The following is a 27,445-nucleotide window of genomic DNA, read 5'->3' as shown; positions in this document are numbered from 1 at the left end:
GGGAAATTTTCATGGGCCACATTCTGTTGGACCGAACTCAGGTATATGGTTAAACTAACTCCAGAGGAGTCTAGGAAATGTAGTCTAGCTGTGTAGCCAAGAAGAAAGGGAAATGGGTTTGGTGAGCCAAGTTAATGTTCCCTTAAGCTTAACTAAGGACCACAAGGCTGGGGTGAAGTAGTTTACCAGAGCCTGATAATGGGCAGACTACTGTCCATAGACTGAGTAGACAAGAGTTATGGGGAACATGAGAGATTAAAAAGGAACCATGAAAGGCAGGTCTATAGCTTTAAAATTCATTGAGGTCTTTTATTGACCTTTTGTTGATGCTCCTGAAAGAAACAATCAGGGGCAACTGGCTGGCTCAGTTGGAGGAATATGTGACTTTGATCTTGGGGTCATGAGTTTGAGCCACACATGGGGAATAGACATTACTTAAATAAATAAACTTTAAAAAAAAATGGAAGACACAGTCCATGGAAAGATCCAGAGAAAATCTCCCTACATCTAAGATGGGGGAATGGGGATCTGCTGAAGTACTGGAAAAATACGCTGGACCAGACCTTGTAGACCAGCTAGAGATAGCAGCAAACGATAAGGAATAGTCCCCACCCCTGAGAGGTAGAAACAATTCATGCTCAAGGAAAATTCCACATTTGGGGAGAATAGACCAAAGGAAGAGGAAGCAAAGAGAGGTATCAGAAAGGAAGCAAAAACATCATCATCTTAGTAGGGAATATGACAGAACCTGCAGTAGAAAAGAGAGTCAACTCTACCCTTTGACCATAGCATCTCAGAAAATAAGGAAATATGAAGGCATTCCACATCCACAGAAAGCAGTAAGCAGGCCTTACTCTGGATTAATAGTCTCCATCATGTGAGGATGTACAGAAGTTTCCCCCAACAATCCCTCCAACCAATCCCTATAGCAGCCTCAGGAGCCAAAAGCAAAAAGATCTTGGTTTCATGATGTAGTTGGGGGAATTATGGTGATTTGGGGTGAATTAAGTGATTTGGGGATTTCTGTATGTTATGAGACTCCAAGAGACTTTGGGTTATTCTCATCTGCCTACTGCAAAACAGAAAACATTGGATCCTTTATCTTTTTTTTTTTTTTCTTTTTAATGTTTAATTCCATCCAGACACACTTTAGTTAAAGTTTATACAAAGTCCAGTACACTTCCAAGATGGCAGATAAAGCCAAGAAGGAAGCATCACCATCCACCTTCACCCCATAGAATGAGGTCCCCTGACCCTCAATTCTAAAAATTGGTGGACTCCACAGTTAACCTTTTGAGAACCTTTCTGCTTCAGGGCCTCCACTTCTCTTCTCAGCAGCTACTGAACCTCACCAGTCAGCTCAGTTTTACCCAAATCTCAAAGGTCAATCTCTACCTGTGAAGGTAGAATTTACCTAGCTTTCATGGTATCAGTTTTTCCTCAGTGCTCTGGCTCTGAGCTGTCTGTAATCCTGTTTAAATAGACAGATCATTTCTTCCAGATACAGCCCACTACCAGATGGCTCAACACCAACTGGTTATGTGCTACTGCAAATTCCCCTGCTCATTGTACCTCTCTTCTACTGGATCACTTGCTTGGTCTCATGCTACTGTGTCTGCCTGATACCTTCCTATAGATCCCTGCTTGATTCACTCCTGCATACTCTTTAGATCTAGCTTAAATCTCAGCTCCTTAGAGTATTGTCTTGTGATTCATTTATCTCAAACACAGCCTACCTCTATCATTCTCTTTCACCTTACTCGGCAATTACAGAATTTATTTATTAATATTCATTTTTTTCTGTTTCCCCTACTAGAATACAACACACACAAGGGAGTGATTTTGTCCTGTTTACCACAATGACCCTAGGACCTGTGGGAAATTAATAAATATTTGTGGGTTAAATGGATACTGTATTCTACCTGCCCTTTGATTTTTTTTTCCCCCAGCAACAGCACCTTGGTTTTTCCCCTTCAGCTTAACCCTGAGTTAATGAGTCTAGTCCAGTTCTGTCCCAAGCAACAAAATTTCACATTGATAGAGAATGACAAACATGCACTTTGAACAAGTATTTGTGATTTTCTATCTTAGGGAAATTTGACTAATAGATTCAGTCTTCTGGAAAACATTTGCTATTGTATCAGCCACGTCTGGGGTTCTCTGTATTTTCTCCGGAAAGTATTATAGGACTGGGGGGGAAAGGAAGAGCATCACTCAATTGTAAAGGTCAGTAGACTTCCTCTTGGTCTCCTTCTTGGCTTTACAGTAGAAACGAATAATGTATAGAAGTCCCCCCCTCTTTACCCTGCTGCCAATTGCTTCTCCAGAAAGACATGGTGTTAAACTATAAGTTCCATACATCAAAACTATGACTGCCTTGTTCATTTTGTAAGCCAAGTCCCTAGAGCAACTGCTGGCATACGGTGGTGCTCAATAAATGCACGTTGAATGCCTGTGGAAGGAACCCCAGTGGCCACCATCGTAAACATTTACCAGCTAACCAGAGTCCCAAGCCTTGGGAAGAAAGAGGCTGACTGTACCACTCCCACATTAGTTCTGCCAGAGTCACTATTAAGAGGATGGATTTTGCAGGCCCAAATGTTAGCACACTAAGGAGTAGAAACCTAAAGACCTTCTTTGCTGGTTTTATCATTTTATCAAGTTCTCTTCACTCAGCAGAATTTAGCTCCTAATGAAAAGCCAATTCTGTAACGGAGAATTTTATTCCACTGTTTCAAAGGCATTTAAGGTCCAATGAAAGCGGTTAGCCCTGGGCTAGGTGTCAGAAATTAAAAGGAAGACAATCTACATATCTTTCACCTATGCAATTCCTTCCTTCTTTTCTTTTTTCCTTAAGATTCTGTTTATTTATTTGATAGATGGAGAGCACAAGTAGTCAGAGAGGCAGGCAGAGAGGAGGAAGCAGGCTTCCCACTGAGCAGAGAGCCCGATGCGGAGCTTGATCCCAGGACCTTGAGATCATGACCTGAGCCAAAGGCAGAGGCTTTAACCCACTGAGCCACCCAGGTGCTCCTATGCAATTCCTTCTTAAACACCCTCACAAACATGTGAGAATGAGGATTCCCTAAATCACTTTTAAGTGGTTTCCTTTGAAGAGTTAGGTAGATGCATTCTTATCTTGCTTTCTCCCTGCCTTCTGATTTTACATACATGCTGGGTAATCACCACAAGGATGGAAAGTTTGCAGAAAGCAGAGCTTTGAGCCTTGGTGCAGTCAGGTGTTCTTATATTTTCCCTTTTACTCTCAATATGAAGACTGCCAAAGTTTTCAATTAACACTAGAACTCACCTTAAAGATAACATTGTGAGGTTTTTTTGGAAAATGATGAAATTCCAAGCAATAACAGATTGTATCATAGTCCCTCCAGAGTGCCTGTCTACTATTTTTCTCAAGTTTAGCCCAAACTACTGGGGTGATGTATTGCAATAATTTCATAAGTGTTGAAAAGGATGCCAACTATCAAAAATATGTCGGTGTGCCCAGATGAAGACCACTGCACTTGCATGTGATGTCTAAGCCTCTTTTCTGGCACATGGTTGTTTAAGAGACCTCTTTTCTTGCTGTGCCCTGATAATCTCACCTTATTTCCACCAAAAGCAAGACAGAATCAGAGCAGCATGACCAGGGATAATCCCTACAATGTGATTTTGAAGGTGTGAAGGGGTTTCTCGGAGACCTGGAAACCACACATTGTTTAGGTTGACGCAAAGTCATCCCCAGGGGGTAAGATGGTTTTAAGAGGACTGTACATTCTTTGAAACACTTCCCACTAAGCGATGAATCTGTCCCTACCCCTTGAAATTGGTTGGGCTTTGTCATTGCCTCAACTGAAATATTGCAACAGAAGTATCACTGTGTGACTTCCAAGGTCAGGTATGAAAAGGGGCATACAGGTTCCTCCTTGTTTTCTTGGAACACTCACTCTTGGTGTCTTCATCTGCCCTATACGAAATCTGACAACCTGTAGGCTTCCCTGCTGGGGTGCCATGTGGAGATGCAACGGAGATGGGGAAAGAGAGAAAAGAAAGAGAAAGAGTTGAACAGTGAGCCCCAAATGTTCTAGCTCCTGCCATTTGATTTTCTCAGCCTAGGGAATACAGTACATATATGAATGAAGAAGTCTTCAAGAGGAATCTAGCCCTAGCTGCTATCTGTAACCACTGAGAGCTGGAAGCTAGAAATGGCCAGAGGAACATAGTTGACTCCAGAACCATATGAGATACGAATAAATTAGTACTGTTTTAAGCTGCACTAAATAACTGGAACAGGAGGCACATGGCACAGAGTGTGTATAACTTAACCCAAATGATTCTCCTATCTATTACTGTGCATAGGTTTATGATAGACAGCACTGATGAGGACACACAGAGACAAGGCAATGCCTTATGGGAGAGTAGAACTAGTAGTTGTCAGCCTGCTTCGATTTGAGAGACACTCAATGGAACCTCCCTCAATGAACTGCTCAGGCCCCTGACTGCTCCTATGGTTAATTGCTCTGATAAGATCTGCAAGCTGGCAAACTTGCAGAATGTAGAGATCCCCACATCCAATGGGCTTCAAACTAGGAACAATTAGGATTTTGAGAAGGGGCTGCCAAGGAGATAGGGCACAATGCAAGCCTGGTGGGTATAGCTTACTCTATTTGTCTCTTCTCAGGGATGGGGCTTCTTCCTTTTTCCCAGCCTCACTGGTGGAACATGTGACTCAAGTAGCCAATCAGCACAACACATTCTTCTGACCTTCTTAAATGGTGTAGGCTCAGACACGTGGTCCATGCCAGGTCAATCAAAATGAAAGTTGGGACATTCACAGAGAATGCTACAGAAAAGATTCTCTCTCTTTTTCAGGATATTAGAATTTAGAAGAATATTGTTCTGGGACCTGCTAGCAGCTATCCTGTGATAAGGAGGGACAGGCGATTCAGGTGATGGAGCAGAAAGAGGGAAAGCAGAGGGAAAGAGGAGAAAGAAACAAGCAAACAAAACTGATCTTGATAACTTTGTTTGTACCTGTGCATCTGGCTATTCTTGATGCTGGATTTCCTGGGCTATTTTGTAGCATGAGCCCACAGATTTCTTTTTCTTGTTGATTTAAGCAACTAGATTCAAAGAACATCCATGAATACATATATGCTAAGACCTTTTTGAATTTTATGTTTGAAAATTATTTTTGGTGCTAAAACTGTATTTAGAAATGGCTGATCTTAGTCCAGTTTATTTATTACTTTTTGTCTTGCAAAAGGAATGGAGTAAAGTCAAATTAGTACCTAGTTGAAATTAGCCATATCAACTAGACATAGCTCCATGGAATAATAACCATGATGACGATAATGATGATGAAACTAACATTCACTGAGCCCTCATCCTCGGCAAGACAGTGTTCCAGGTGCTATGAATATATTAGCTCATCTAATCATCTTACTAATATTATAGAGTACTCCATTATTATCCCCATATACAAATGATGGAACTGAGGTACAAAGAGGTTAAATAACGTTTTGCAGATCACACAGTTAGTAAGTGGTGAAACTCAGATGGAACCCGGCTTATTCTCTTAGCTATCCTCTACATCACCTCTGACAAGGTAGACTGCCTTTGGTCAACCAAAAGTTCTGGAAACTTTGTCTTACATGACACAAAGTACCTGCCTGATTCATGTCTACTTTTGATATCTTTACCATAGATAAGAAGATGCAGACATCAAGGAGAAGAATTTTAACCTACGTTGTCAACTTGCCTCTGCTTCCCCAAATTCTCATGCTTAAAAATATGGCACAGTGCTTTTTCTTCATTAGGAAAAAAAATCAAATTGTAGCTGACTCCAAGTTCTCATTTCACTTGTATTAGGGAGAATTCAATCACAGTGAGTATGTGGGTTCTTCTCCCCCACCTCTCAGCTCACAGAAACTTCCAGGAAGTTGTATACAGAATAGAATTGGGGTTTGGGGGGTTGCAGTCAGGATTCTCCCTGGTATTTGGTTATCCTGTATGCTCATTGTTCAGACTTGTGCAATCCCTGGATGGAAGGTGGCTCTGACAGTTCTCTATCATTCTTGGATACAGGAAACTTAATTTTCTGAGATAGTTTCCCAGAGAAGAGTGTCAAACTTCCCTTTGTGGCCCTCACATCCATTTAATTCTGAGATGCTAGGGTACAAGATCAGAAGCCACCATTCCTTTCATTGTCTCCATTAACTTCTATCTATCCCTTCTCTTTGATGAAGAACACAAATGCCCATACTGCCCCCACTCTGTTCTTTGTAGGACTATTTATACTGCATGGATTTCAGCCTGAATTAAAGTAGGACTTTAAAAGAATTGTGTGGCTCTTAACCATTCAAGCATCATTTACTTTCATATCCCCTTAACTACCTTTTGAAAAATCTCTTAGAAGTCCAGTTAATTTAGGGGTTAGTTACTGTGTATTTTAATTGACCATTCAATTCAAATAAATGTGAGGAAATTATAACCCTCTTCAACAGCTCAATGACAATTTAAGGAGAATGAGACTTTGACTGAAACCATTAGGAACTTAGGAACCAAACTCGGATGTGGTTGGATGTGGTAAAAGAAAACAGCCCAAGAACTTTTAAATCCTGTCTTACTTTGCTTTTAAGAAGAACTTCAAAAACCACAAAACTAGGAGAGATACTACCTCAAATTTTGAAACCATTTAATAAACAGATTGAGTTCAATTATTATACTTGGTATTGGAAAATACTGATAACCAAAATTTTATCTTTTAAAAATAAAAATGATGGTTCTCACCTAGCCTATAGGCTTAAAGCTGGGAAAGAAAACATTTCAATATCCTGTCATCTGTTACATATGTTGATCAACCCACGTAATCAGACAAACTCCTGATCAGATGGTCCATCTGCAGACTCCTAAGAACACTCTTCTCTATCAACTGCAGTTTATTTATTCCCTTTTCAAATCTGTGAACAGAGGTAGTGATGCTTTAAACTTGTCCAAGGTCTGCAAACAGGCTAAGGTTGGAAGACCACCCTGACAGGCAATCAACTAAACTACAAATAAGAGTGAAGAAACAAGGGGCACCTGGATGGCTCAGTTGGTTGAGCTTCCGATGCTTGGTCTCCGCTCAGGTCTCAATGTTAGGGTCATGAGTTCAAGCTCCATGCTGGGCTCCATGCTCGGCATGGGGCCTGCTTTAAAAAAGAAGAAGAAGACAAAGATGAGGAAGAGGAAGAAGAAGAAGGAGAAGAAGAAGAAGAACAAGAACAAGAAAAAAGGAATCTATTATGTGTTAGATAAAGTGCAGGAGCTTCTTCATAAGCCTTTACATTTTCTCCTCCCAACTCTAGGAGAGGAGGTGAGCATATTACAGATGAGAATCACAAAGTTAAGTGACCTGGTAAAGGTTACCCAATGAACCGTATAGTTAGGACTTGTGCACTTATTTGTTGGCTGACCATCTACCAGTAGCCAGGCACCTGACTATATAAATGTTTCTTAAAATTTTGCACTCATCAAAATCACCTGGAAAGTTGGTGAAACACAGATTCCTGGGTCTCACCTTCCAGAGGTTCTGTCTCAGTAGGCCTGAGGTGAGGCCCAAGAGTTTGCATTTCTAACATACTTTCTGTTGCTGTTGCTGCTGCTGCTAGGTGAGGACACCATTTTGAGTGGTGAACGACATGCATCACCTCTACCTTCTCAGAGCCCACAACCATCAACAAGCAATGTTGAGGGGTAGATGGGGAAACAGGGGGCAGTGGAAACACATAGGAGGGATCTCTACCTGAAAGTTTGGGGATCAGGTTTCTTGGGAGAAATTTCAGGCTAAGCTGACAACTTTAGATTGAGAGGACGTTTTGCCATGTGAAGGCAGCTTGGGAGGTGGAGAAGAGGAGTAAGGGGAGGGTTCTGAGAGGAGGGGACAGCATTCGCAAAAACTCGATGATGAAAAGGCATATTTAAAGAAGGGAGAAGTCATTGAATAGGATGGAGTGGCAAGAGGAGAGACAGGATATGCAAAAGATGTTATAAACTATTTAAGGAATTTGCGGTTTATGCTGGGGATAAAGAGAATGCTTGAAGGGCTTGAAGCAGAACAGTGTCAAAATCAGATCTTTGTTTTACAAGAACATTACAGCCAATATTCAAATCCACAGGTGAAGAGGATGTTGAAATCATTTCACCTTTAAGTTCAGATCTATCAGTCTCTACATCTTAGAGTCCAGCATTGGTACCACAAGCATCCTCTGGCCTTTCCCCAGAGAGAATCTTCTGTCTATAGAGAAGATGTGCCTCTGGTCTATAGGAGGAAGTCTCTATGCCAGTCCTACATGACTGTTCCCATCTCTGCATGACTGTTCAACCTCACCCTTGTGTTGGCATACTTACTTCTGAGTGGGGCAAACCCTCTTTCGTTCCCAATAGGTTTAGTACCAGCTCTGCCATGAGGAAGCATCTCCCTGACCTTCCCCTGCCTTTAGTCTCCTCACCCCCAGCTCTCTTCCTCCTCTGAATCTAGATCATGTGTCTCCCCTGATCCTGCCTCACAAAGGGCTATTATTTAGCTAAAATGTGAGCATATTTATGCCCTCTTCAATTAAAATGTTCAGCCCTTTATTAAGTAACCTTCCAAGTCACTTAGGTTAAAGTGAATCATTCCACAGTAGCAGCAAAAATCCACCCCCTCAGCCCCACAGCAAATATTGACTCCACAAATAAGCACTAATTGGCTACTAGAGAAATGGTCATAATGTTTTATTAAAATAATTATCAAGATGACTATTATTTATTGAGTACTTACTATGTGCCAGATGCTAAAATTTTTTAGATATCTCATTTCATCTTCACAACAACCCAAGGGAATAGAGGTATATTCTACTGTTATCTCCATTTTACAGTTGACACAAAGATTGGGGAGATAACTTGCCTATGGTCACACAATTAGTATAGATGCCAGAGGCTATATTTGTATATAGACAGGTCTATTTAACTCCTGAGACTTAATTATATTTCATAGTGAAAATATTATATGTTCCAGAAAATTGAATCCACAATATATAGAAAGGAATATACAACATGATCTACTGGAATTTATTCCAGCAATGCAAGGCTGGTTTGATGCCCCCAAATCAAATAATGTAATGCCCCATATTGATAGAACAAAGGCTGCAGACTACACGATAATCTCAATAGATATAGAATGAACATTTGACAAAATTCAACACCTTTCATGATAAAAATATTCAATAAACTAGGAAAGAAGGGAACTTCCTCAATCTGACAAGGCCATCTAAAAAGCCCACAGCTAACGAAATACCAATATAAGATTGGAACATTTTCCCCAAGAATAGGAACATGGTCTGCTCTTCCCACTTCTATCCAACATTTTCCTGGAGATTCTAGCCAGAACAATTGGACATTAATTAATTAATTAATTAAACAAATGGCATTCAGACTGGAAAGAAATTATTAAGACTATCTTATTCACAGATGACAAGATCTTGCATGTAGAAAATTAGAAAGAATCTAAAAAAAACTATTAGAATTAATTAAAAAGTTCATAAGATTGCAAGCTAGATCAATATATGTAAAACAATTATATATCTATATACTAGCAATTAACAATCCAAAACTGAATTAAGAATAACATGCCTTATATAATAACATCAAAAAGAACAAAATATGTAGGAGAAAAAATTTAAGCAAAAAACTACAAGACTTGAATGCTGAAAATAATAAAATATTGCTGAAAGAATTGAAAGAGTACCTAAGTAGAAAGACTTCTCATGTTTAGGCACTGAGGGCTTAATATTGCTATGGTAGCAATACCCAAATTCATCTACAAATTAAAAACAAGTCCCATCAAAATCCCAGCTGCATTTTTGTAGAAACTTACAAGTTTATTCTAAAATTCACACAGAAATGCAAAGAATTGATAATAGCCAAAACAATCCTAAAAAAGGAGGAGTAAATCTGAAGAACTTATACTTCCTCATTTTAAAACTTGCTGCAAAGCTTCAGTAATCATCTTGAATACAAGCATAAGGATAAAGATATAGATCAATAGAATCCAATTTAGAGTCCAGAAATAAATTCTTACATTTGTGGTCAATAGATTTTTGGAAAGAATGCCAACACAATTCAATAGGGAAAGAATAGTTTTTTCAATAAATGATGCTGGGACAATTGGATATCCACATGCAAAAGAATAAAGCTGGATATGCGCTTCACATCATATACAAAAATTAGCTAAAAATAGACCCAAGATCTAAATATAAGAGCTAAAATAATCAAAATCTTGGCAAAGAAACTAACTGTCAATATTTACAATACTGCCTTAGGCAATGACTTCTTCAATATGGCACCAAAAGCACAAGTGACAAAAGAAAAAAATAAATAAATTGGACTTCATCAAAATTAAAAATGTGTTTCAGAGGAAACCACAAAGTGAGAAGACAACCATAGAAAGGAAGAAATAATTACAAATCATGTATCTGATAAGGGACTAGACTGTATAAACAACACTTACAAGTCAACAACAAAAAGACCAAAACAAATTAACTTAAAAATTGGCAAAGATTCTGACAAAACATTGCCCCAAAGAAGAAATACAGAAGGCCAGTAGCACAAGAAAAGATGCTTGACATCATTAGTCACTACCTAAATGTAAATCAAAACTATAATGAGATACCACTTCACACCCACGAAGATGACTAAAACCAAACAGACATACAATAAATGTTGATAAGGGTAGAGAGTTTGGAGCTCTCACATTTTGCTGATGGGATTGTAAAGCAGTGCAGCCACTTCTGAAAAACAGCCTGGCAGATCCTTAAAAGTTAGACATAGAGTTACCGTATGATTCAGCAATCCCATACCTACATATATACCCAAGCAACTTGAAAAGATGTTCATATGAAAACTTGGACATGAATGCTAATAGCATCATGACTTATAATCACCAAAAAGTGGAAACCACCAAATGTCCATCGCCTGATGAACAGATGTAGTGTATCCATACAATGGACTATTATTTGGCCGTAAAAAGAATAACATACGGACACATTTTAAAACATGGAGGAATCTGGAAAACACAATGTTAAGTTAAAGAAGTCCATTACAGAAGCCTGCATACTGTGTGGTTTCATTTATATGGACTACCCAAAATGGACAACTCCACAAAGAAAGAAAGTAGATGAGTTATTACCAGGCACTGAGGGGAGGGAGGAATAGCGAGTGACTGCTAATGGTTATGTAGTTTCTTTTTGGGGTGATGAAAATGTTCTGGAATTAATGGTGATGATTGCACAACTCTGTGACAATACTACAAACTATTGAAATGTATGCTTTAAATTACTGAATGTTATGTTATGTGAATAATATCTTAACAAAATTGTTCCAAAAACTATATATGTTAATATCACACATTATATAAGCCATGATGATCAATATAGTGTGTATTATACATATATATTACATATATATTATGTATTGTTACTTACATATTATATAAATACATATGTAATTATAGTGTATAAAATGATAAGTAATTGGACATGTTATAATTGTTAATGAGCCCTATACCTCTCCTGATCTAGTTTTGAAGACACCTAAATTCTTTCAACCCCCATAAAATGTCCTACTTACATAAATAAGCCAACCCAACTTCCTTTACAGGGGATTTTTTATTTGTTGGTTTGGTTTGGGTTGGGTTGGGTTGGGTTGAATTGGTACATTATGTGGTTAAGAGTTCTAAGGTCAGCCTGTTGGGCCACTAATCCTTGGCTTTACCACTTTACTAGTTATGGTTTAGGTGAAGTTAGCTGCCTCTCTTTGCCCTCTCTGTCAAATGGGATGAATAATTGAATTCATTACACGAGGTCATTAGGAGGCCTAAATGACTTCCTAAAAATTCAGGGTTCAGTCATTAAAACAAGGATTTATGCTCAATACATGATAAGAGCATGTTTATAGTTACTGTCCTATTTTGCAGATTCTCAAAAACATCTTAAATTTTAAACTACTTAACCTTCTTATTGGAGCAGACTCAACCTCATCCCTAATGGGGGGAAATACAGAGAATGTGAAAAGCAAAAAAAGAAAAAAGAGAGAGAAAAAAAAGGAAAAGATGAAACCAACCAAAAAACAAAGAACATGAAAGATAAAGGCTCAATATTCATAACCTCAGGACAGTGCCTATGAACCCAAAATTGGGGAATCCCTTTTTGCTCTTCTGCAAATGATCTCTGTTTGCCTATCTAACCTCACGATTAATTACTGAGTTTAGAGGGAGGACCTTGAGGTTTGTCCATAAATTTTCAGCATTTAAAAGGAAGACTTTTGTCACTGAATATTCGATAGTGAGCATGAGTTCAGGAAAGTGACTCAGGCCATCTTCTTAGAGGAGGCTGGCTATAAATCAGCTTTTGCAGAAAATTAATCTCCCTGGAATCCTTTGGAAAGTTAGCAATTATTAGTAGCTACTGAGAGAGAGAGTCTTCAAAAGAGGAATGGTAAGACAATGTCACCTTGAGTTTCTTCTAAACTCACTGATATTAGAGAAAAGTCGTTCCCTCAAGTAAGCTTTGGACAGGAGTGGTTCCTGCAGGCAGATGCAGCCAAAAGAAGTTCTTGGTGCCTGAAATTCACTGCATATGTGAACTGGATCCCAAGAAATCCTTGGTATGTTAAGGAAAAGATAAGATTTCATGAAGCTATTTGACCCAACCATGGATTATTTTTAGCCGCTGCTAAACACCTAGGATGTCTTGAAAACATTTCACCAACCATTTTGACAGTTTGATTACCAGCATCCAACAACTGAATATGGAGAGGATTCAGGTCTTTTGGCCAGTGTAGACAAAATTACAGAGCTAGGAAATTCAAGAAACAGACACTGAAGTGTCACTCACTTTAAGCTCTCAACTCGAGGCAGGTTTCCACTGAAACCATCAGAGATAGGTTTGCCTCCTTTCTGAGCATCTCTATCAATGAGTTCTTAAAGTGTGATTCCCAGACCAACAACACTGGCATCTCCTGGCAACTTTTTACAAATGCATATTCCTAGGCTTCTCCCCAGATTTACTGAATCAGAATATCTGGGGCTGGGACTCAGACATTTGTATTTCAACAAGCCCTCCTGCTGATTCTGATGCACGCTCAAGTCTGAGAATTACTACTCTACTATTGCCAATAACAGAGCTACTTTAAAGAAGAGTAGATATACCAGTTGGGATTGTTTGGGGCTGCAAGACACAGAGAGTCACCCATCGTGGTCTCTCTAAATGAGGATTTCTCTTTTGTCACAAGAAGACTGGAGGTCAGCACCCCTGGGTTGATGCTGCAAATCCCACGTTCTTATCATCATCCCAGCTCCTTCTACCTTCACTCTGCCAGTCTTGGTAAGTGGCTTTTGTCCTCAGGTACAACACTTCAAGGCCACAGGATGGCCTCTCCTCCATGTCAGGAAGGAGGAAATAAAAAGGACGATTGATGAAGAGCAGGAGGTAAAAGGAACAAGCAAGCTGGGTCTCTCTCCATTTCTGAAAGGCTTCAGCTAGTGATTGCCACTAACATTTTGCTGGCCAGGACTGGCAGCTGCAGAGGAGGGTGGAGTGGTAAGCATTTTTAGCTGGGTACTTTGCTGCTCTGAAAAAGAATCAGGGTTTGGATAGTGAGGCAGGGTGGAGAAAGGACATGGATGCCTAATTAGCAAAGTGCTAAGTGGGCTTGGTAAAGAAAATGCAATTGTAGTTGAGACTTCCTTCATTATTTCTTCATCCCTGGGTGGTTTTCAACCTTGGAGACATTTCAGAAGTTGAATGGCTAGCATCAAGTATAACATTTGCCTGTAAGGCTGGGTCACTGTACTCGAGCAAAATGGCTTACGTTGTCTTTCTTTACTAACTTCAGTTCACTTATTTGTGGAATTTCTTTCATATCATACTGTTATTTCCTGGTCACAAATTTTTTACCTTTGCAAATAACCTGAATAAAATATCTTTATCACAGAGAAGTATTTCTTAAATCCACTTACTCTGAAGTATACAACTTTGTATACTCTGAAGTATACAACTTTCATCAGTGACTTTTTTTTTCCTGGCAGCAGAGTTTTAAATTAATTGAGAAAATACTCCATTCATACTTACAGTAGCACCCCCTTCTCACCAGCTCCTTTTCTAGTGCCAAATGAAGCCACTTAATACTTATCACTGCCTATCATGCATCCCAATGAATTCAACTCCTCTCCACCCACCCCCAACCCCTGGGCCCTAGCCAGGAGAAAGTTAAAAACCCCCAATGAGCACAGGTGGAATGAGATGGGAGTGGTGCTAAATCGAGGAACCTAGACTCAAAGTATGGTGTTCCGACCAGCAGCACCACCACCACCATCACCAGGAAGCCTGATTAAAACACAGAGTCTCAGGTGCATCCCAGATGTGTTGAATCTGACACTTTATGGGTGGAGCCCAGTAACGTGTTTTAACAAGTCCTCTGGGTGATTCTGCTGTAAACTCAGGTCTGAGAATTGCTGTCTCTAGACCAATGGTCTTCAGTCTTAATTACACAATGAAATTAAAAATTATTTTGTCCCCCGCCTTCAGAAATTCTGATTTTATTGGTCTAGAGAGCCACGGGATAGTAGGATTTTTTAAAAAGTCCCCAAGTAGGTTTACTGTGCAGCCAGTCTAAAAGATGAGAAAATTCTTCTAAGTGGAAGACCCATGTATCTAAAGGTACATCTCCAGTATGACTCAGAGCCAGAATTGAACCATACAGCATACAGTTTTGACAGGGATGTATCTAGTGAACTTTCTTCTTAGGGTCTATCTTGATCTTTCTTTTAGGGCCCACCTTTCTTTCTCCTTTGTAACTGGAGCTGTATGTACCCCATGTCTCACTTGTACTAACAGAAGAAGTGTATTTGCCCTGAATCAATGTCTCCATTATATACCTTCTTCTTAAATCTCTGGTCAGAACTTCAAGAACTCCTAGTCAGCATCTCTGTCTTTCTTTGAGGAACCTAACTAATGTCCTATACTATCTACTTGTCAAACTCTGTCCAGTCACTTTTTGGGAAACTCACTACTCCTAGGATAGGTCTTTTCATGCACAAATTTGATTTCATGGAGGGTCCAATTATGGATCCTAGATCTGCCTACAGAAAAGTGTTCTCTACATGACATTACGGCTCATCGAATATTTAGACAGTTGTCGAACCTAAGATATTGTGATCTATAATAAGAAATATATACTTGGTCTTGTCCCTGTTTCTGGCATAGAGCTCCTGAAACCCTTGGAATTTCCTAAGTGACGAGAGCAATAAAAGAGTCTTTATGTTAATAGATGGCTTTTGGACTGCACTAAGGGTGGGGGCTGTTTGCCAGGAGAACCAACAAGGTGATTAGGGGATTTCACTCCCATCCCCCTAAAACTCTGCGGACTAGGGAAGAGCTGGAGGTTAAATCAGTTGCCAATGACCAATGATTTAATCAGTCTTGCCTATGTAATGAAGCCCCCATAAAAACCCCAAAGAACAGAGCTGGGAGAGATTCTGGTTTGGTAAATATGTGGAGATTGGGGTAGAGTGGCATATTCGGAGAAAACATGGAAGCTCCTTGCCCATTTCCAACTCCTTTTTATAAAAAACAAACAAACAAACAAACAGACTCATAACCTGGTAAGTAAATGTTTCTCTAAATTTTGTCAGTCATGCTAGTAAATTACTCAAACACAAGGTAGGAGTCATTGAAACCTCTAAACTATATCTAGTTGGTCAGAAGTACATGTAACAACCAGGACTTGTAACTGGCTAGCCTGCGAAGTAGAGGGCAGTCTTATAGGGCTGAGTGCATAGCCTGTAGGACCTCAAGTAGACAGTATCAATTGAATGAATGTTGAATATCCAGCTGGGGCCTGAGAACGGCTTCATGCTGTGGGAAACCCAACCCCTTCCCCCATATTAGAATTGGGATGAGAACCTTTAAGCCTCTTCTATACTTTCTCTAGTTCTGCTTTGAGTTCAAAGTTCACTTTCTAGGGACGCCTGAATGGATCAGTCCGATAAGCATCTGACTCTTGATTATTAAAAGTCAGCTTTCACCTTTCAGAGTCAACTTTCAGCTCAGGTCATGATGTCAGGGTCTTGAGATTGAGTCCCACATCAGGCTCTAGGCTAGGCATGGAGTCTGCTTGAGATTCTCTCTCTCTCTGCCCCTTCCCGTGCCAACTCCTGCTCACAGGCAATAAATAAATAAATAAATAAAATCTTTTTTAAAGATTCACTTTCAACATAGTGCCTCTCCATAGTAGATAGAATTGGGGTCTGCTCCAGGCCCCCTTCCCTGGCTGCACTCCCATTCCCACCCGCTCTGAGAGCTCACAGCTATATCCTCCAGAAAACTGCCTGAGGCTGATGGGAGCCACAGCAATAGAGATGTGTGCTACCCCTTACCCAGGGATAGCTGCAGCCAATGGCATGCGAACAAGAAAGCCCAACTTCCTTCTCTCAAGGTGGAACAATTCTATCTTGAGGGGTGACCATGTCCATGCCTCCCCTTTTCCTGAGAAGCTTCCCTCAACAAATCACTCACAAGAAGCCCCATTTCAGGCTTTTCTAGGGAATTTGACCTAAAGTGGTTTCTCATGAGCAGGAACATTTAAGACTGTTCCTTTTATGTGATCACCCACATTGGCACACATTTGTTTGACCAGTCAGGATTAAAACAGCCTGCTGAGCTCCAAAGGAATCATGCATAAAAGAGAGTTGGAGAACAGATTTGACTGTTTTTGTGGGGCAGGGGTCAAGGCGGTCGCCTGGGAAGCCTGAATACCAGCTGCTACCCCATAAATGCTTTGCAGAAAGGTAAAGACTCTATTCTTAATGCCACTGTCTTGATGCCCCAGCTACAGGGATCAGATTGATTACCAAAAATGGCCCTGATTTTCCACCCCTTTCTATATGTACGCTTCTTGCAGTGTGATTTTGCGGTTCTTCCAATATAGAGGTAGAGAGTGTCTCCCACTTCTGGAACCTGGGCTGGACTGGTTTTAACCAATAGAGTCAAGGAGAGCAGCAATTTGCCAGTTCCAAGCTTGACCTCCAGAGCCCTTGAACACCTCTCTTCTCTCTTTTGGACCCTCCAGCCACCACCACGTGGCAATGAATGCCCAGACTAGTCTGCTGGAGGATGGGAGATGTGTGATATAGTCGAGCCCATTTCCCCAGACAGCAGCCAGCTGACCACCAGCCATTGGGTAAGGCCATCCTCCAGAAGTCATCCTCTAACTGACCACGAACTCACAAGCCACCCCAGCTGAGATCAGCAGAGCCTGGCCCTGAGCAGAAAGACCACCCAACTGACTCACAGCCTTGAGGCCTAATTATGGTTGTAGCTTGAAGATGTTGAGTTTTGGGGTGGTCTGTTAATCAGCATTGTGATAACAGTTCACAGATACCCCACAGCTTTCAGATCCCTCTTGAAGAAACCCAAATATGGGACAGAAACAATGAACTACAAACTACAAACAGCTCTGTATGCCTGATTCTTGTCTGGGGAGACAGGTTTGCAGCTGACAACCATGGGGGGAGCAGGGGTTCTGGTGGCTAGAGAAAAACAGGGGAGCAGGAGCAGGTTTTGAGCTCAGAGAGGAACCTGTGAGCAGCAAAATCCACCGTCTGAGCCCTCCCGTGCAGTCACAGGGGAAGTGATGAGAAAGCATGTTCTATTTTTGTTCCAAGGTCCAGCAAAAGTACCTGGGAATTCAGCAGGAAGCAAAGCAGGGAAGTTGACCGATACAGCCAACAGGGGCTTCCATTCTATAAAAGATGTGGGTTGGAAGGAGAGGGGAAGAGGGCACAGAAATGTGAAAATCAGGGATGAAATTAGAAACAGACTTTCTCTTTTTGTAGCTTTAAAGTGTCTCCATTGGAATGTAACAAATATTCAGTAATTAGTACATATCTTAAAAGTCCATAGCAGTGAATTGGTGGCGTCAGCACCCAGACCTGGATGAAGGATCTTTCCAACACCCAGAAGGCTCCCTTATGCCCATTCCCAGTCAACACCACCCCTTCATACAGAATTAACCCTGTTACTTACTTTTGCCTGGTTTTGAACTTCATATAAATGGGATCATGTGGCACATGCTCTTATGTCTGGCTTTTTCTGCCCACCCTTTCATTTGTAAGATCAGTAAATGAGGGGTACATGATGTAGTATTTTGTTCTTCCCTTTTTTTTTTTTAATCATTCTGTAGTATTCCATTGCATGAATACACAATGATTTATTTATTCTACTGCTATTAGACATTTGAGTTCTTTCCCGCTTTGACTTTATGAATAGTGCTGCTATGAACAGTTTTGCACATGTGCGTTTTGGTGCACACACATTCTCTTTCTCTTGAGAAAACAATGGCTTTCCATCAACCTCTCTTTTGTCCTCTATCTGGCCCAGGTAAGGACCCCAAACCCTTGGTCACCTGTTGAACACAGGCTTAGGTAAGAATCTGCATTTGAATCTAGATTCAATCTTCTTTCTGGGAGGAGGGAAAGAGAAGAAAAAGGGAAAAGAAAGGAGGAGGCAGCTCCAATAACAAGAGAAATGTTAATCAGTTTCTCTTAACTTTACATTTTCGCTCTGGTAGCCATCTGAGATGCCTAAAATAATGACATTCATTTGAATTAAAGATGTGAAAGTCCCTTTAAGATGCAAATACGCTTTTTTGGGAGGGCAAATACGTAAAATAATTAAAATGTTACAGTTTCTTGGTGTTTTGTGATGTTTACATTGTTCTCTTAGTTGCTAGCCCGTCTTACTCAGAGTGATCCCAACCCCGGAGCGTCCATTAACCTGGACCTTTGTTAGACCTGCAGACTGTCCTCACCCCAGGCCAGTGGAATCAGGATCTGCATTTTAACAAGATCCCTGGGTAATTTCCATGCACATTAAAGTTTATGAAGCCCTCTACTATCCCTTTTGATACCCACAAGACCCTATAAAACAGAGATGAGAGGGGTATTTGTTCTCATTTTACAGATGGGGAAAATCAAGACACAGAAAGGAGAACTTGATGTACCAAGGGCACCTCGCTGGTTCCATGCCAGGGGAAGTCCTCTAGATGGAAACTGCTCATTTTCCATTCCTTCCCCCTGATACCCACTGACATGCCTAGCATGTCATGAGGCCAAACCAGCCTGTTTCTCTCTAGAAAGCACTGTGCCAATGGGAGGCACTATAGTCTGGGTCACTTTCTCTGGAGGTTGGCCTGAAGAGTCACCGGAAGGACACAAGATGTGGCAGCGTGGGGGGTGGGGGCGGAGAGGGGCGGGGTAGAGGGAAAGAAAAGGAATGAGGAAACGCATGAAACAGCAGAGAGGCATGGAAAGCATTCAAAGCAGCCCCAGAGAAACATTGTAAGTCCCTGGCATTGCTGTTCTCCTCCTTCCTTGCTTGTAAGCAAAAGGTCTGTGCTGTGACGCAGTCTGCAAGAGACTGTTGGCAGGCAGCCCGGAGCTGGCCCGGGGCCCTCACTGCAGTGAGACTGGAGCCTACCGGGTGTACCTTTGCTGGGCCCCGCAGAGCATCAACACCACCTCCGCCAGAGGGGACACGGCTCTGCAGCAAACAAAAACCAGCCAGACTGCAGAGCTGTCTGGAAAGCTGGGTGCAGTAACCCGACACAGGCGCAGCTCAGGGCATGCCTGTATACACTTGCAGAGTCTAAGGACCCTGGAGTTTCACCTTCCCGTTCTGTCCCTCCAGGGGGCAGCTCCAGGCTACAGACTTGCTCCATCTGGCCTGGAGACATCTGAATGTTCCCTCTTGACCCTGACCCTGTGCTGACTCAGTAAGGCTCAGAGTTCAGACTGGTGCAACTTACCTAGACCCTATGGTCTTCCCTCAAATACAGCTGGAGGGGGCTGGAAAATACCCAGGGCTCTGTCGGTCTGGGTGCTGACATAGGAATACTTCAAGGAAACCTATAGCCTCCCCCTCACCACCCCCACAGATGCCAGACATCAAAAGTACAGTTAACAGTAGCCTTCCAAAGCCAATGTCTGATTTGTTTCCTAACCCAAAAGGATGGCACTAATAGCAGAGGTTCCCGAACAGGCAAGGGGAGGGAGTCACCATGGGTTGGAGAGAGCTACTTAGGGAAGGTGACAAAGCTTGTGGGAGTGTGGGAGTTAGAATGGGGGCCCAAAGGTCCCTCTAAGTCTAAAGAGCAGAACTCTAGCTATCGCCTTGACCTGTAGCCTCCTGAGATCTTCCTACTGCCAATTTCCATAACCTTCACTCTTCTGCCATCAACGGCTTTCTTTCCCCCATGTTGGGAGACGACAGCCCCCTTTTCTATGAACAGCTGTGGCCTGTTTATTCAGTCAGAGTCCAGTTGTATGGCAAGGACACTGATCCAACCTCCTAACTGATAAATATACGCAAGAATGAAGATCAGTCTCCGGGCCAAGGTCAAAAACTGGTCTGTGCATTGTACGTGTTGGTGGATGGTCAGAAGTGGAGAAAGAAGGAGATGAAGGTCACTGGAAAGAATCCATCAGAATCACTATTTGAGGATGAACAGGTTTTCATGCAGCCAAGGTCTTCCTTCCCACTAAGCTCCTCCAGAGTAAATGTTCTCCCCCCTCACCCCATGACTCCTGCGGACCTCCACACAGTTCCCAAAACAGGACATATCAGTGAATTTACTCAAACCTTCTTGTGAGAGTGGAAACACATTTAAAAATCTTCATGGCAGAAACGGTGGGTCAGCATAGGTGTCAGATACCCCATGACTAGAGTATAAACCAGTTAATTCCAGACACTGTGTTTCCTAAATTTGCATCCATGATTTTCCTACCCGTTTGATTCAAGCAGCCAGAGCTTAGATTTTTGTATTCTGTTGTTACTCTCCCACCAAGCCTCCTAGGTACTGGTAGTTCATTCATTCATTCATTCAATTATTGAGCACTTGTGTGTAAGTCATTGTGCTAATGAAGAATATAGTTTCAGGGCTCAGGAGAAGGGGAGCCAAGAAAGTTGCACCGGGAGGAGGTGGGTACCCTCGGCGAGGTTCCACGACTCTGGAAAGCAGAGTGGGCGAAGTCGCTCTGGGAAGGAGTTGGCGGGGGTCTTTTATCTGTCTCCCGCATAGGTATTGGGTTACCTATGGAGACGTGACCTGGGCATACATCCTTTTGGCGGGAGAGTCAAGGGTTGAGGAGTAGGGGGGTTGGCTGGAAGACAGCTGCGAGACCCCGTGGCAGTCATTTCCATTGCTCTTCCTGCACTCCCGGAGCCCACCGACCCAACAGTAATGTCCCACTTCCACCAAATTCATATGTATATCTGTCTGCAAACTGCAGAAAGCAGTAAAATTTTGCAGACACATTTTCTACAACAGCAAAGGTTTTGAGTCAGGTAGAATGAGTCAGCAAATTCTTGTGGCTGTCAGTGTCAGGATCCCCAAATGGCAACTTTCCCGGTTTGGACTGCCTCAAGGTCAGATGGCCTTGTGTCCTGGAATGGACCAGCCCGCACAAGACTCCTGGCCTTGCCTAACCTGCCTGATAGTCAAACAGATGACCAATGAGAAGCTGGCTCATTATTTTCCAGCAGTTACTCAGCCAATTGGCAACTCCCAGCAAATTGAGTCCTGGAGTGGCATCATATGAGCATCAGTGGGGTGGCTGCTTTATCAGGCCAGTCCAGGAGAGCAGATAAATCACCATGAAGTTACTGTTAAAGGCAGTTTCTACCGTGACTATTGCTCTGTATCAGATCAGCTGAAGTGGGTGCCTCAATTCTCTTGCACTCACCCTTCCTACATCCAATTTAAGAATTAAGCTTTTTGGTCTAAACATAAAAATTGAAACAAACAGATCAAAACATGACTGCCTTAGGGCACCAGGGTGGCATAGTCAGTTAAGCATTGGACTCCTGGTTTAGGCTCAGGTCCTGATCTCAGGGTTGTGAGATCCAGCCCCACATCTGTGCTCAGTGTAGAATCTACTTTGGGATACTTTCTTTTTCTGCTCACCCCCAAATTTCTCTCTCTTTCTCCTCTCCCAAATAAATTAATTAAAAAAAAAAAAAAGCAAAACAAAACATGACTACCTTTGATGTTATCTCCCGTTTCTACCTACCACCCCTCATGTCTATGTGTGTCCATTAATTTAATCATAAAGAGATGATACAGAACTTCACAAGGCCATCAAAGGCATTACTTAAAATTCAGGCCTGCCCTCCACAGTGATAAAAACTGTGCATCTTTTCAGAAGTCACACCAAGGAGAATCTGCTCTAAAGCAGGTAAGTTCTAAAGATAATGTGGCCTGATTCATCTACCACCAGGCAGCTTTCTCCTTGGATTTCTTCTTTAGCAGCAGGGTTGGGTCTGTTCTGAGTGCTGCGTCCTCCATATCCTCTAAGCTTTGGAGCTGTGGTTTGTTTTGTGAGGCAGCTGGCAAGGTAAGGAGCTGAGCAGACACTGGGTAGCAGGTCCCAGCTGGCTGGACCACAGGAAAGGGAATCTCAGGTCTTTGACTCATCAGCTCTATTCTAATCCCATTGATCTGACACTTAATAACATGGCACTAACATCTGTCCTGAGCCCACCACCCCTCATGACCACTCTCTTCTGTCTTCTCTGCTCCAGTCTCCAGGACACTGGAAGCAGGGGTCGGTCAACTGCTTCTCTTAACCATTACCATGGATGTGATTTCAAATGGGTGCAGGCTGGGTTTATGCTTGGGCAAGATGGCAGGTAGGGGCAGCCACAGACAAGAAGGGTAGACCAATTCCTCTTTATTTAGGGACTGTGCTTTTAGGAAAGAGCTTTTGAGTGGGGAAGTTTGAGCGTCAAATGCTAATCTCATCGTTTTGCCTCCTTATTTCAGAGACCAAGCCTATTGTACTGTGTTTTTAAAAAAGATCAAATGAAAATTTGAGAAATCTGGGAGCCATATAGATTAAGAAATGGTTGAAGGTACTGATGGTGCTCAGATGCCAGTTATTTTCAAACTTTGGAGATGTTGTTGTGTGAAAGAGGGAGCAAGTAATTTTTTGTGTGCCCCTGGATAGTATGTGAGGAAGGAAGCACTTCCTCACAAAGGAAAGCTACCCATCAATGGAGGTAAGACCCTGCTTCTTGAGGTAGGGCTCCTCATCATGACAGGTACTTAAGTTCCATGACTATTTTAGGAGAGATCTGCACTCTATGAGAAAAGCTGGAACAGAACTTGATCATTCTTCCAACTCTGATTCTAAGATATACACAGAGCTAACCTTCACAGAGTAGTTCCTATGGTCTCATTTCATATGCGTTATCTCATGTAACTCCCACAACACTCCCATAAGGTGAGTCCAGTTGTTATGTTTTGTTTTACATTCCTGCTCCCTCTGCGTAGAATATTCTTGCCTCTGGTACTGCGTGGCACCCTCCCTTCACAGTACTCTGGTCTTTTGTCTCCTCTAAGAGCCTTTCTTCCCTGTTCATTGTAATATCCCTTCCCTCAACTCCCCTTCCCTTTCTCTACTTCATTTGATTCTATGGCACTTAGCATTATCTAAAATTATGTTACAAATAGATCCATGTATCTACCCTCTCCTCTATGAGAACAGAAGGATTTGGCTGGTTTTGTGTAGTGCTCCATTCCTAGCATATGGAATCAATGTTGTGGTATGTGGCAGAACATATGTTTGGAATGAATAAATGAGTCTGTTTTACAGATGAAGAAACTGAGGCGTTGAAGAGGTGAAGCTAAATCCCCAAGGTCACACAGGGAATAAATAGCTAGTGAGTGCTCAAGGATTTGAATAATATGGTTCAAGAGTTCACACTTGTAACTGCTATACTCCATTTGATTCTTTGAAGGAACCATGTTTTCTTGAAGAAAGGCTTAAACCCTTAAAAATTCAATGGCTGGCTCTGGCCAGTTACTTCTTGTTTTATTACTTCAAATGACTAGTGCCTATAAGCAGGTGACCATGGGTTTGCTCTAACATGGTATCAAAAAGTCCAGTGAGAAGGCATAAAGCAAGTCAGAAGGCACAAGGACAACTCTGTTTCACTGATCTTTTGCCTACACAAAGATTTGGTGAGCAGAGCAGGTGGGTCAAAAGGGGACAGCAAGTAGCTTGACAGTCACCTGGTTCTAATCTGCCCATGGGCAGATATATTGACTCTGACACCAGACCCATGCCCGGAGTCCTCAAAATCAAATTTGCAAACTCATACCAGATTCCTTGCCACTCCATGTGACTTGAAGAGGTTGAATTTATGTTCCCTGCTTCCTCCTTCTGGGTAGGACTTGGATTTTTCCATGACAAAAATCATATTGATTTGAATATTAACATGTCATAAAAGAGAGTCAACATTAGCTTTTGCAGTTAATGAAAAAGAATACAGACCTGAAGATCAGACATGCCTCAATTAAAATTCAAGTAAGTTATCCTCTGGGCACTTTAGTTTTCTTACCTGAAAAATAGGAACTAAGCCTTCCCACATGGTTTTTGTAAGGATTATCTGAGAAAACACAGAGGAGGATATTTGCCATTGGTTTTCTCTTTAAGTGTCAGACCATTGTTTTCCTGCAAGGTGCCTTCTACTCCTTCTGTGACTGGTTATAGAAAAGAGCTTTATCAGAAGGAGATACTGGTTGAATCCAAAACAGCAAAATCAAATTTGGGGGGGGGGAGGACATTTCAGTTCATTGAAGTGAGAAAAGTACTATATTTGTATGTTGTCTACATCTTAAGCTCTTTGGATCAGGCTCTGGACCATCTTCCTGCTTGAGTCCTCAGCCCTCCGTATCCTGGCTCACAGAGATTTAGCTCACTGTGGCTTCAAAATGGTGTACCTAAGAGAGGGCTGGAGCAGGAGCTTTCATAACCAGAACCTGCCATTGGTCACACCTTCTCCTGGAGCCTGCAGTGGGAGGTGAGGACATTTTTGCTAGGGTGGACATTTCCAAGGACTCAACTGGGCCAGTGGATATGTCAGAAAATTCCTTCTGTTCCAGGTGGATGAAAGCCCAGTGCCCAGCACTTTTAGGCTCAACCTATTACGTTTTCTTTTGGGGTCACCACTATTCTTCAGCTTAAAAATCATCCTCACTCACCCAGTAGTATCAGATTCTGCTGGATGCTTCTTACTAACAAAGCATATGAAATATTTGCTCATAAAATATAATACTAACATAAAATATACTGAGAAATATATCTATAAAGTAAACTGTGCTTATATCATTACCACTAAAATTTTTGTACCTATCCCTGGCCATTACTGGGACCCATGGAGTCTAATACAAGGTCCTGTGCAGTTGTGTTGGGTTGTTCCTAAGGGAGGGTAAGAAAATACATCTCTAGTGAGAGGTGGGCTCCACCTCTTTTTGAGATTCATAACACCAAGGAAGGGTATTCAAAGTACAGGGTGAGCAGAAAGATTATGTTCACTCTTGGGGTGCTTTAAAATAAATGTGAACTTCCTTACAGTCTTATATACTGAGTTTCAATCAAAACAAAATATACAGAATTAAACCTGACATCTTGGAATGAGAATCTTAAGACTTCCTGGCACAAGGTAGGTTCTCCATAAATAATTTGAGTGGATGAGAGAGTAAATGAATAACTAAGTCATGAGGCCTCTGATGTTTGAGTGATACAGAAATATCCCGAAGTTCTGGTGAAAAAGGAAAGCCTTTTTTAATCCAATTAAAGAATTTCAAATCTCAAAAAGGGAGCAGATAATTATTTTTGCTGTATGTTTTTCAGTGGGTTAATAAAAAGAATTCTGGGGGCACCTGGGTGGCTCAGTGGGTTAAAGCCTTTGCCTTCAGCTCAGGTCATGATCTCAGGGTCCTGGGATCAAGTCCCGAGTCGGGCTCTCTGTTCAGCGGGGAGGCTGCTTCCCCCGCTCTCTCTGCCTGCCTCTCTGCCTACTTGTGATCTCTCTCTCTGTCCAATAAACAAATCAAATTAAAAAAAAAAAAAGAATTCTGGTCTCTTCTCAGAAGGCTATCTGGATTGATACCATAGACTTGGCCAAATTTTTCTTTTTGTTCCTAGTGAATGATATCAGTTTTAATGCTGTGCTGCCCAAAGATAAATTTGATATGCCCTGAGAGAAAGAAATACGTAGCTGGGCCAACTTTTGCCAACCTTGACGCTGTTGACATTTGGGACTGGATAATGCTTTGTTGGAAGGAGCTATACGTTGTAAGATGTTTAATAGCATCACTGGCCTCTACTCACTAGATGCCAGTGGCACCACACCCTGAGTCATGACAGTCAAAATACATGCAGACATTGCTAAATATCCCTAAGAGGAAAAAATGCTTTTACTTGAGATTTAGACCTTAAAAATGGTCAACTGTTAGAGATGTAAAACTGACTCCTAAGCTTTAAAAAAATTGCAAACCAATTGGGCTAAGTGCAGCTCTGTGTTAATTTCTGCTCCAAGTCAATTAAGCCCTGAATAGAGTAGTTACAGAGACCAGAGATCTCACAGGGGGTTAAATCTACAAGACTTGTTGTTTGGCCAAATGATACTGTCTCAGTTAACTATTGACATAGTCATATCACATACCACACCAATGTGGAATTCAGAGATTTCAAACAACAGTCATTATTTTTAATGCTTTAGGGTCTACCAGTTGGCTGGGGCCACTCTGCATCTGTAGGTACACTGGGACAGTTCTGCTCCATGAATCTAATTTTGAGACTCAGGCTGAAAAGGGAGCAATTACTAGGCAGAATCCCTTCTCATGATAGAAGAAGTTTCCAGAAGCACTAACAAAAACATGCATTATCTCCTTCAGGATAAGATACCATTTCAAAGAGGGAGAAGCTGAACGTATGTCAGAAAGATAACAAGCAGCAGTAACACTGTCATTTCCACACATATTCTACCCATCTGAACAAGGCACATGATCAAGGCCAACATGAGTTGGACAGGCAAGTACACACTTCACAATTCCCTCGGAAGTTGAGAGTGGAGGGAGAAAGGAATTGAGATAAGCTAAATAATAATATACTACAGTTACACCCATGAACGTCAAAGACCGCATTCAACACCACCATACTTTCTTCAGTTCTCACTGGCTTCATTTTTTTGAGAGACAAAGTGGGGGAGGTATCTTTGGCATTTGAGTCATGTTTGCAAAAAATATTAAGATCTTAGCTGGGAAAGCACACAACATAAGTACCAAAATTTTCTTAGTTACTTTTAAGAAATCTTAACTACTAAATCAGTAGATGGGCAGTTGTTTTTTTTTTTTTTAATTGTGCTTTGTTTTCAGGACATTTGGTGAATATTGTCTTAATTTGGTTAATTACTTTTAAAGAAAACCTAAAATATCAATGCAAATGGTTTAGCCCTGCTTCTTTGTAACCAGAATGCTAAATAAATCACTAGCAGCTTGACAACAGCCAGCAGCCTACGACAGA

At 41.6% G+C, this 27,445-nt stretch overlaps 1 long non-coding RNA gene across 1 annotated transcript in view; it reads right to left on the bottom strand.

Moving 5' to 3' along the window:
• Window positions 1–7,109: 7,109 nt before the first annotated feature.
• LOC132022670 (uncharacterized) overlaps window positions 7,110–27,445 on the bottom strand; it is an 84,783-nt gene continuing 64,447 nt past the window's right edge. The window contains exon 3 of the long non-coding RNA XR_009405666.1: window positions 7,110–7,187. This is a non-coding gene — a long non-coding RNA (uncharacterized LOC132022670). The remainder of the gene's footprint in view (window positions 7,188–27,445) is intronic.

This window comes from Mustela nigripes, chromosome 7 (genome assembly GCF_022355385.1).
Source record: "Mustela nigripes isolate SB6536 chromosome 7, MUSNIG.SB6536, whole genome shotgun sequence".
Lineage (NCBI taxonomy): Eukaryota > Metazoa > Chordata > Mammalia > Carnivora > Mustelidae > Mustela > Mustela nigripes.
Note: the sequence above shows the minus strand (reverse complement) of the source record. Positions and strands in the feature narration are given on the sequence as shown.